The sequence below is a fragment of the Ctenopharyngodon idella genome, chromosome 10 (genome assembly GCF_019924925.1).
Source record: "Ctenopharyngodon idella isolate HZGC_01 chromosome 10, HZGC01, whole genome shotgun sequence".
Classification (NCBI taxonomy): domain Eukaryota; kingdom Metazoa; phylum Chordata; class Actinopteri; order Cypriniformes; family Xenocyprididae; genus Ctenopharyngodon; species Ctenopharyngodon idella.
In genome coordinates this window covers 43,702,972-43,713,142 of record NC_067229.1, presented here as the reverse complement: position 1 = coordinate 43,713,142, position 10,171 = coordinate 43,702,972, and the positions used below count along the sequence as shown (strand labels likewise).

General features: G+C 37.2%; 2 pseudogenes; both read left to right on the top strand.

Moving 5' to 3' along the window:
• Positions 1–1,841: 1,841 nt before the first annotated feature.
• LOC127520339 (trace amine-associated receptor 13c-like) lies at positions 1,842–2,857 on the top strand (annotated as a pseudogene).
• A 5,989-nt stretch (positions 2,858–8,846) lies between these two features.
• LOC127520337 (trace amine-associated receptor 13c-like) lies at positions 8,847–9,852 on the top strand (annotated as a pseudogene).
• Positions 9,853–10,171: the final 319 nt, after the last annotated feature.

Here is a 10,171-nt window from a genome sequence, read left to right as displayed (position 1 = left end):
TTTGTACTGTCATGCTGATAGTTTTTGCCGTGGATTGCCGAACATTGCGTTCTTTCATTCCACTTTGACTTCTCTTTCATTGTCATTTTGTCTGTTTCTCTGTATCTGTGTTGTTGTCCATGTCCAGTGGCATTTTCACCCCAAAATGGCGGTCGCGCTACCGAAGCGCCACCTAGTGGCTGTTACCAAAAAAAGCATCAGAGTTTCGCCTCTTGGCTTCTATACTTGTTGACTACACCTAAACCTTCCCGATAGTGTTAAGTGCCCATATAATGGTATTTGAAAGGTTCCAAACTAAATCGAAATATCTATCTATCTATCTATCTATCTATCTATCTATCTATCTATCTAACTATCTATCTATCTATCTATCTATCTATCTATCTATCTATCTATCTATCTATCTATCTCATAGCAACCACCCAGAACAACCTAGCAACCACATAGCAACCACCCAGTACACCATGGCAACATCCTAGCAACCACACAAATCACCCTGGCAACATCCTAGCAACTAGCCCGAGTACCCTAGCAACTGCATAGCAACACCCTAGCAACCACACAGAATACATTAGCAACCGCATAGCAACACCTTAGCAGCCACCCAGAATACCCTAGCAATATCTATCTATCTATCTATCTATCTATCTATCAAATCTACTAAACTAAAACTGAAACTTTCAAACTGAAAACTTTTAAAACTGCTTCAAACTTTCTGGACCGGCTTTTTCAAGCCAACTTGAAGTTTGTCTCGACAAACTTTTTTTTATCTAGTTTTGTACTTAATATACTAAAAATTCTTCTTTAGTACTTCTTAAGATAATCTTAAGAACATCTAAGTGTACTCAACTGTGCTATTTTGAGACACCATGAAATATGAACTAAAATGTGCTTTTAATATGCTTTTAATATCTCTCTATTAAAAAACTATATTTAGTTACCACTTATAGTACACTATGGGTTCAAATGTACTATAAGTGGTATTTGAATACATTTAATATAGATCAGTGGGCAAAATAAGAATGTAGATAAGGTTTGTCCAAGAAGTTGCTAGATTTGTCCTTAAACTTTTGAAAAAAGTCTCAAAACGGGCAGGGAAGTAGAGAAATTGGCATATACATCAGTGTATTGAATTTGATTTTAACAAATTATAAATGTCTTTTTTATATAGCCTAGTACTTCATTCAAATGTGTATTTACATGTCTGAAAAAAAAACAGACTGAAAACACTGAATAGTTGCGGCCTATGACAAGCGCTGAGCGCATCTGTCTCTAGCTTAGCGCCAAAGCACATTTGAATTTATCATTGAATCTTTGCATTTTATTCTTTGTCATTATCCTAATTGAACACTGGGTGTATTACAATTCAGAATTATATTTGTATAGACTGTCAACAGTGATAAGGTATAGCTAAGAGTGGTCCAGACCAACCTTACAAACGAATGACTTACAGAAGGAATACTTAACTAAGAGCGTTTCGGGAAACACATATTAATGTTAAGGTACAGCTTAAGGTATAATTTAAGAATGATGCAGAGTTAAGAAAGTTTCGGGAAATCCAGCCCATATGATTATCCTTCCGTGTGCCATAGGTTACGACCCCTGACCTATAGGATGCATTAAATTGATCAGACAATATCCTTCAGCATAACACTGAGGATTGTGCTTGTTCCACAGAGAATTTCACTGCCAAGGATGGAAATATTAAAAGAAAAATATTATGTCATTATGCAGCATCAGAGTGGGTGGTAGATGGGTTGGTCAGTCTGATCCAGATGCTGTATAAATGAAAGGACAGTAAGGAGAGCAGAACAAACTCCTAACAGCAGGAGACTCACTCATGGCCTATGAGACAGAGGATCATGAGACTCAATACTGCTTTCCTGCCATAAACTCATCATGTATCAAAGGAAAACGCTCCAGACATGAATACAATATCATGTATGTATTTTTTTCATTGCTGTCAGCATGGACTGTGTTTCTGAACCTGCTGGTGATCATCTCCATCTCTCACTTCAAGAAGCTTCACACTCCAACCAACCTGATCATTCTCTCTCTGGCTGTGGCCGACCTGCTTATTGGACTTATTGTGATGCCCATAGAAGCCATTATGCTGATTGAGAAGTGCTGGTACTTTGGCAAAACTGCCTGTGGACTGTTTACTATGACCCTCGGTATGATTATCTCAGCATCTCTCAGTAATTCAGTATTAATTGCGATTGATCGTTATGTGGCTGTGTGTCACCCTTTACAGTACCCACAGAAAATAACCACAACTAAAACCTTAATGACCATCTGTCTTTGTTGGTTTTGCTCTTCAGCTTATATCACTGCCCTGTCAAGCAGCAATGGACGTTTTGACACATCACACAAAACAGATGCATGTTATGGAGAGTGTTCTGTCATGATAAGTTTTACATGGATAGTCACTGATCTGTTCATGTCCTTGATGTTTCCTTGTACCCTGATCATAACTTTATATTTGAGGATATTTTATGTTGTACATAAGCAAGTGAAAGTTATAAATGCTCTGATGAAGGGTGGTAAATGTTTAATGGAAGGTTCAGTGAGGAGGAAATCTGAGAGCAAAGCTGCTCTGACATTAGGAATCATTGTGGCAATTCATATTCTCTGTTGGTTACCTCTCTATATTTTTTCTCTTGCCGGGAATACAATAATTTCCTCTGTAATAGTGAATGTTCTAACATGGGTCTTCTATATTAACTCAGGCCTGAATCCTCTTATCTATGCTTTATTTTACCCTTGGTTTAGAAGGTCATTTAAACACATCCTATCACTTAAGATATTTCAGTCAGCATCATCTTTGGTGGACATTTTTATAATTGATCATTCATGAGTGCTGTATTTCACAATGTGTTTGTGTTTTTTAGCTTTCAAAATGGTAAAGCACACTTTCAAGTTGCACCCTCTGATATAATGCACCATAACCAATATTACACGTTACACGTTTATGTTGCGGTAAGAACTGTAAATTTAATTGTTGTTCATTTCTAACAATGTACAGACACTTTGCAGTGTCCCTTTATAGAATGAGTTTTATAGCATGAGAAACAACAGCTCTGCTGATATGGATGTGCTTGGCACAAAGAAAAAAAAAAAAACATCAAACAAAAGAATGGTAACAATTGAGCTGCATTTTCCCTAAGATTTATTCAAAATGTGCAGTTTTAGGTTTCAGCCTCAAGACAAATATGTCAAGATGAGCAAAACAGCCCTCCTAAGCAACTTCTGATGAAAGGACAGTTAATAAACCTAAACCAAGGCCCTCTAAACAAGTCATATTCAATAATAATAATGATAATAATAATACATACATACTTTTTCACCCAATAAAATAAACTATCACACAGTTATTTGAATAGAAGATTCATTAGCAAATCACTCTTTTGAGTCGGATCAGTGAATCAGTTGAGTAGCATCCTCTTTAATGGATATTTTTACAGATTATTTATGATTTTTGTCCAGGGTTGATTTTTTTTTTTTTTCCAGCTGATAAAGCACAAACTAAAGTGTAGTTCTGTCATCTCAATGTTGCATTGTGGCTGTTGTCTCATCATCCAGGTGGATGTTGCACAATGGTGGTGGGTGATGAGAGACCTGATGATATGATTATTATATGAAAGTAAAATGCTTTAGGTGTACATAATACATAATAAATCACTATATAAATGTTTACAAAATTAGACAACCGTGCTGAATCATGGTTGTAGAATCCGTGAAGTGACGTCGCCACTCAGGATTGGTCACTTGTCTGTTGCCTGGCTACCAGTTTCTCTGTAGCTGGCTAAGCGAGTGACGTAAGCTATTTGAGTGACGTAAACACAAATTAATGATAAAATTAAAAGAAATATCTGATCATCCTCCATAACCCGGTTGTTATTTACATCTTATATCATCAGTAAACCGCTGTGTTACCAAGGCAACGACTGGCACTTTTGTATTACATTCTAGCCCCACAGTGGAAAATAAAACCATCACCATACCAGCTGGCCCAGATCGGCACAGAATGGAATGGTTACACAATGACAACCGTTCGCTCCGACAGTGTCATCAACAAATCTGGCCAATCGTGAAACAGCTGCATGAGTTGTCATCGGAATTTGTGCAGCTGCTCTGGAGAAACTGTGCAGAATGAGCCAGCCAGTTGTTCTCGCTGTACTTTGATGGCATACAACAAAGTGATAGCTAATTTTTTACTGACAGCAAAGTGACAGCAAATTTGGCACCTATTACCACCTTTGACTGAACAGTTTTTTAGACTATGGGATGCTTGTAGTTGTTATCACCAAAATAATGTATTCTTTAACATTGTGCTCTGTTTTTTTCTAGTCGCTTTTAGTGGGTACAGAGGCTGTATGTGTCAGCCATGACCAGCTGTTTACCTGGGACAATGCACAGTTATGGGCTTAAAGCTCATGAGACGCACAAATAATCATCTCAGCAGAGCTTTGTACAAATCACAACTAGCAAATATTTAAGAACAGTGAATCTCTTCCAATCAACTCATAAAGCCTCAAGGTGGACTTAACAGGGTATTTCACCACATTTAGTGTGATTTCAAATCACAGGAAGAAAGTGTATGTTCAGTCCTAACGCCACTATAAAGAGTATAGTGTGCCTTTGATATATCACATTACTGAAACTGAAGAGAGAAATATGCCCATCTGTCATTGCAGACTTCCTCAAAAGTGCACAAAGTTTGGCTAGTTGAATGAGATGCGACCATTACAGTCCCGTTATCATTAACACATAACAGTTGTAAAGACTATATAACAATATAATCAAGTTATATGCATTTACATTTACCTTTATTCATTTAGCAGATGCCTTCATCCTAAGCAAATTAAGGCTGGAATACTGTAAATCGGTGGAAAAATCTGGGCAAAAGTCGTATAGTCTTTTGCCCAGATTTTTCCACCGATTTACAGTCTAGACATATTGACGTTAGTTGCCCAAAATCAGAACCAGTCTGCAGATTTGAGTTGATCTGTTCAGATTTTAAAGGTCATGTAGTGTATTCTAGCCTTTACAAATGAGGAATACAACATCTTAAGTACAAGCTAGAATAATAAATAGTAGAATGAATAGTAAATGCGTAGAAGAATATTTTTCCCCATTCGTTTTCAGCTGTTTCATTAATATTGTCAGGGTTTCGGCTGTCTGGATTGTTTATTAATTAATTGTTTATTAATTCTAAGAAATGTTAATTTCCGGGTTATGGTAAAATTACATGCTCTGAGTAGTACTGTACAGTAAGAATGTTGTCAAAATCTGCATGATTAGGGACTCCAGTATATAAGCATGAAACACGGAAAACTTTACGTGTGACATAAACAAGACTTTATTAACTAGACTAAACACTTAAACTACTCTAACATTCATACACATACACACATACAGTTTACCAAGGGAAAAAGAGCTGAAGAAGAATACAGGAAAGCAAGAAGTTACAGCATTGTTTGAAATTCAGCAGATCAACAGCCTTGAGCAAACCATCAGTTTAGTTCTAACATGCCTTTCTTTATAAGGAGTAAGGATACTTGATGTATCAAATAATGAGACTAAGTGTGATACTTGCATGTCTTGCCCATTTAAATTAAATTAAATTAAACTGTCCTGATGCAATTTGTTGAGGCTCCAGTTGATCTTTACTGATGTTGTCTTGATGAGAGAGGACCAATTGGAGTCAGAGGACCTTTGGTAAATGGAAAGACAAGGCCGTAGCCTGGCACAAGCTTGGGGGTCTTCAGAAGTCTTCTACCTCAGCATCATCTTCACATCAGAGTTTTCTCAGTAAAGGAATCGCTGTGATCTTGTGATCAGTGATTTTTAAAGTGTGAAGATGTCACACCCTCTGGAGGTGACTGAGCCAATAAAGAGTTGTTCCTTCAGAGGGAACTTTTACAAGTCTTTGTTCTCTAGCAGGATATTAGCATAAGACATTGGATTGGATGTTTGAGAGACGAACCTTCTAGATTCTTATAATACAAATGTGTCACAGAGTTAGCAAATGTAATGTAAATTAACAAATCAAGAATGAAGATTGGAGTCCATAGAGACCAAACATGCTACCCATGTGATTTTAGTTAGCCATAGTATGCAATTCTGAAACATTAATACAAAAGAGTTCAAAAGAGAGAATTAATGCATAGGCCAAACCCCATAAAAGATAAATCATGAGAGGGGAATATTGGATACATGTTTATACATTTCTCAAGTGGTTATATATAAAATATATAGGATTAAAACGGTTTATTTGTCCTTCTCATCAAGAATTAAGTGAGAACCACAACTTAACTAATCCCTTACGGTCGTAAAACTTACCAATTCTCATGTGTCCTGAAACCAGAGACCTGGTGTTAGCTGCATTTGGGAGTTATTTGCAGTTTTGGGGGTTGGTTCTCAGACCTTTGTTGGGAGAGTGAGTTTCTGGATTATTCATTAAATATAATGAATAATTTGGGTGTCTGATTGGTCCAGATGCTACACTAGTGATGGACATTCCTTTAGAGCTAATCTTATAAATTGAAGTGAATTTAGACATATACTGTATACTCTTCTAAGTGTGTAGGGTACTTGCAATTCATATACACTACCCACCACAGCAGGACATTCTAAAACTCTTTACATGGAAAAACTGTTATCATGCCTCAGTGATTTTAAAACACCACAATATACATATATTAAATGTAATATGCATCATATTTTACATACAGGCAAGCAGATGAGCCCAGAATAAGAACACAACACACTACATCGTTAACGTGAAACTTTGCATGTTGCGTTTATATTCTGGGCTCATCTGTTTACTTGTAAATAGTATGCATCATCAATAAAATGTATATTGAGTAGGGTTGGGCATTTCTCAAAAATATTGTATTTAAATATTTGGGCTCATAAAAAATAAATGTTTGAATATTAGTTTATTTAAATAACGTTTAACGAGAAAGACGTTATTTTTTTATTCATCCCAGAATCAGAAGATGATGGAGATACTGGGGGATTAGGAAAGACCTCTCCACAAAAATCAATAAGGTCCTCTTCAAGAATGTCCGGAGCAGACGGTAAATGGTGACACGTTGCTCACCAGCACCCACTCGATGAACTCGGTGAAAGATCCCCGAGGACCCACACCGGGCAGGCAAGCCTTTGTGCGCTCGTTCAAACTGGCCAGGTAGAATGCGCACAGGGAACAATCGGGAAAGTCCATAAGGTTCGCCAGATAGAGAAACGCACAGGTGTGGGCCTCAAGGCTTTTCTGCTCCTGCTCGAGGCATAGCAGTAATACAGCAGGTGAGTTCATGATGTTTTCATTTTTGGTCTGTTCTTCTGTCACGTAACATGCCTATAAATCTCACACAAACGAGGATGAACAGAAAACAGGATCTTTAATAACATAATTCAGATAACTCTTAACGAACACTAACATAACTTAACAAATAACATTGACGAGATCGGACAAAGACTGAGGGAGAACACAAGGTATAAATACAGAGGGGCTAACTAGATAACAGATGAGATGACAGGTGAACTAAATGACTAATCAGACAGATGGGAGTAAACTAGGTCATGGGAATAAACCAAAAACACAATGAAGGAGGGAGACACCGACTAGACATGTAACCGCGTGTTTGGAGGGGTTGCCAGGAAAAAAAAACTTTTCTCCCTAAAAAGAACATGGCAGCAAGGCTTAGGTTTGCATCTGAACAAACCACAAGACTTCTGGAATAATATCCTTTGGTCAAACGAATCCAAAGTGGAGAAGTTTGGCCATAATGCACAGCGCCATGTTAGGCGAAAACAAAACCCAACATATCAGCACAAACACCCCATACTAACTGTCCATCATGCTGGTGGAGGGGTGATGATTTGCGCTTGCATACCGAAGTATTTTAAAGTCAAATGTGAGACCATCTGTCTGACAGCTCAAGCTTGGCCGAAATTAGGTTATGCAACAGGACAATGATCCCAAGAACACCAGCAAATCTACAACAGAATGGCTGAAAAAGAAAAGAATCAAGGTGTTGCAATGGCCCGATCAAAGTCCAGACCTCAACCCAACTAAAATACTGTGGCGGGAGCCTTGATGAATTGAAATAATGTTGTAAAGAAGAGTAGGCCAAAATTCCTCCAGAAAAATGTGAGAGACTGATAGAGTCATACAGAAAACAGAAAAGATAATTTTCATCCAAGTAATTACAAACTTCGTGAGGCAGACAACGACATTCTGTGATCAAATACAATCATCTTGTTAACATGCTCCACAGCGCCACCCAGTGCATTTAATTATAACTGTTTAACATTTAGTTTTAGTTTGCATTGGAATTTATCATGGATTCACTGCATTTACGGCCAGCAAAGTAACATAGTAAAATTCGAATAGTATTTTTATTTTTCGTATAATAATACAGATTGAATATTCGACTGTTCGTGCACACCCCTAATATCGAGTTTGGTCTTTTAATATCACTGTCTTAGCCCTTTAGTACTTAGTGCAAAGTCTTAATTGATTGGTAATTTGCCCCAGTAATCATAATTTTTGTGAGCAGGGATAAAAGTTGTTGGTGATTCTACTGCCAGACTTTGCAGAGGTTCATTTTTCCAATGAGCCAAGGTTGCAAAGATAACAACAACAACAAAAGTTTGAGATGTTTAAGTAAGAGATGAAGGGTGGAGCTATTGAAACAAAACAAAACAAAACAAAAAAACGTAATTGCAGCATCAGAGTGGGTGTTAGATGGGTGGACCAGTCTGATCAGTCACTGTATAAATGAAAGGACAGTAAGGAGAGCAGAACAAACTCCTAACAGGAGGAGACTCACTCATGGCCTATGAGACAGAGGATCATGAGACTCAATACTGCTTTCCTGCCATCAACTCATCATGTATCAAGGGAAAACGCTCCATGTATGAATACAATATCATGTATGTGTTTTTTCATTGCTGTCAGCATGGACTGTGTTTCTGAACCTGCTGGTGATCATCTCCATCTCTCATTTCAAGAAGCTTCACACACCAACCAACCTGATTATTCTCTCTCTGGCTGTGGCTGACCTGCTTATGGGACTTATTGTGATGCCAATAGAGGCCAATAGGCTGATTGATATGTGTTGGTACTTTGGAGACACTTTCTGTGGACTGTTTATGATAATCATGGGACTGCTCGGCTCAACATCTCTTAGTAATTTAGTTTTAATAGCTGTTGATCGTTATGTGGCTGTGTGTCACCCTTTACTGTACCCACAGAAAATAACAATGACTAAAACTTTAGTAAGCATCTGTCTGTGTTGGTTTTTCTCCTCAACCTACAACACTGCCATTGCAATCAGCAACAAATATTTTGACCCTTCAAACAGAACAGATGAGTGTTACGGAGAGTGTACCTTTACAGTTAGTTTTACCTGCAGAGTCACTGATGCGATATATTCCTTCCTGTTGCCTTGTACTGTGATAATCACTGCATATTTGAGAATATTTTATGTTGTTAATCAACAGGTGAAAGTTATAAACTCCCTGATGAAGGGTAGTAAATGTGTAATGGAAGGTTCAGTGAGGAGGAAATCTGAGGGTAAAGCTGCTCTGACATTAGGGATTATTGTAACAGTTTATTTGCTGTGCTATATTCCATACTATATCCTGTCTTTAACGGGGACTACAGTAATCACTTCTACCACAATGACATTTTTATTATGGACTTTGTATATTAACTCAGGTCTGAATCCTCTTATCTATGCTTTATTTTACAGTTGGTTTAAAATATCAGTTAAACACATCTTAACTCTTAAAATAGTGAAGCCAGCATCCTCTCTCATGGACATTTTTACAGGCTGATTTAAGTTTATTTATTTATTTATGTTTTAACTGATAAAGACAAACTAAAGTATAGTTTAAAGTATAAGTTTGTAAATTGGTTGTGGACACAATGGTTATCAGATGTCTTCATTTATTGTCTTTAGGTATTTTAAAGATGTTAATAATCAATAAGAATAATACCAATAAAACCAATACTAACCATTACTAGTCTTGTTTCCTTAATGACTTCTCTTTCCTCCTATATGGCTCTGGATTAGTTTTAAGAAAAGCCACACCAAACTGAAGGCAAAAAAAGCAGTAAAACATTTTACCTTGTTTTGTTTGGTGAACATATTTT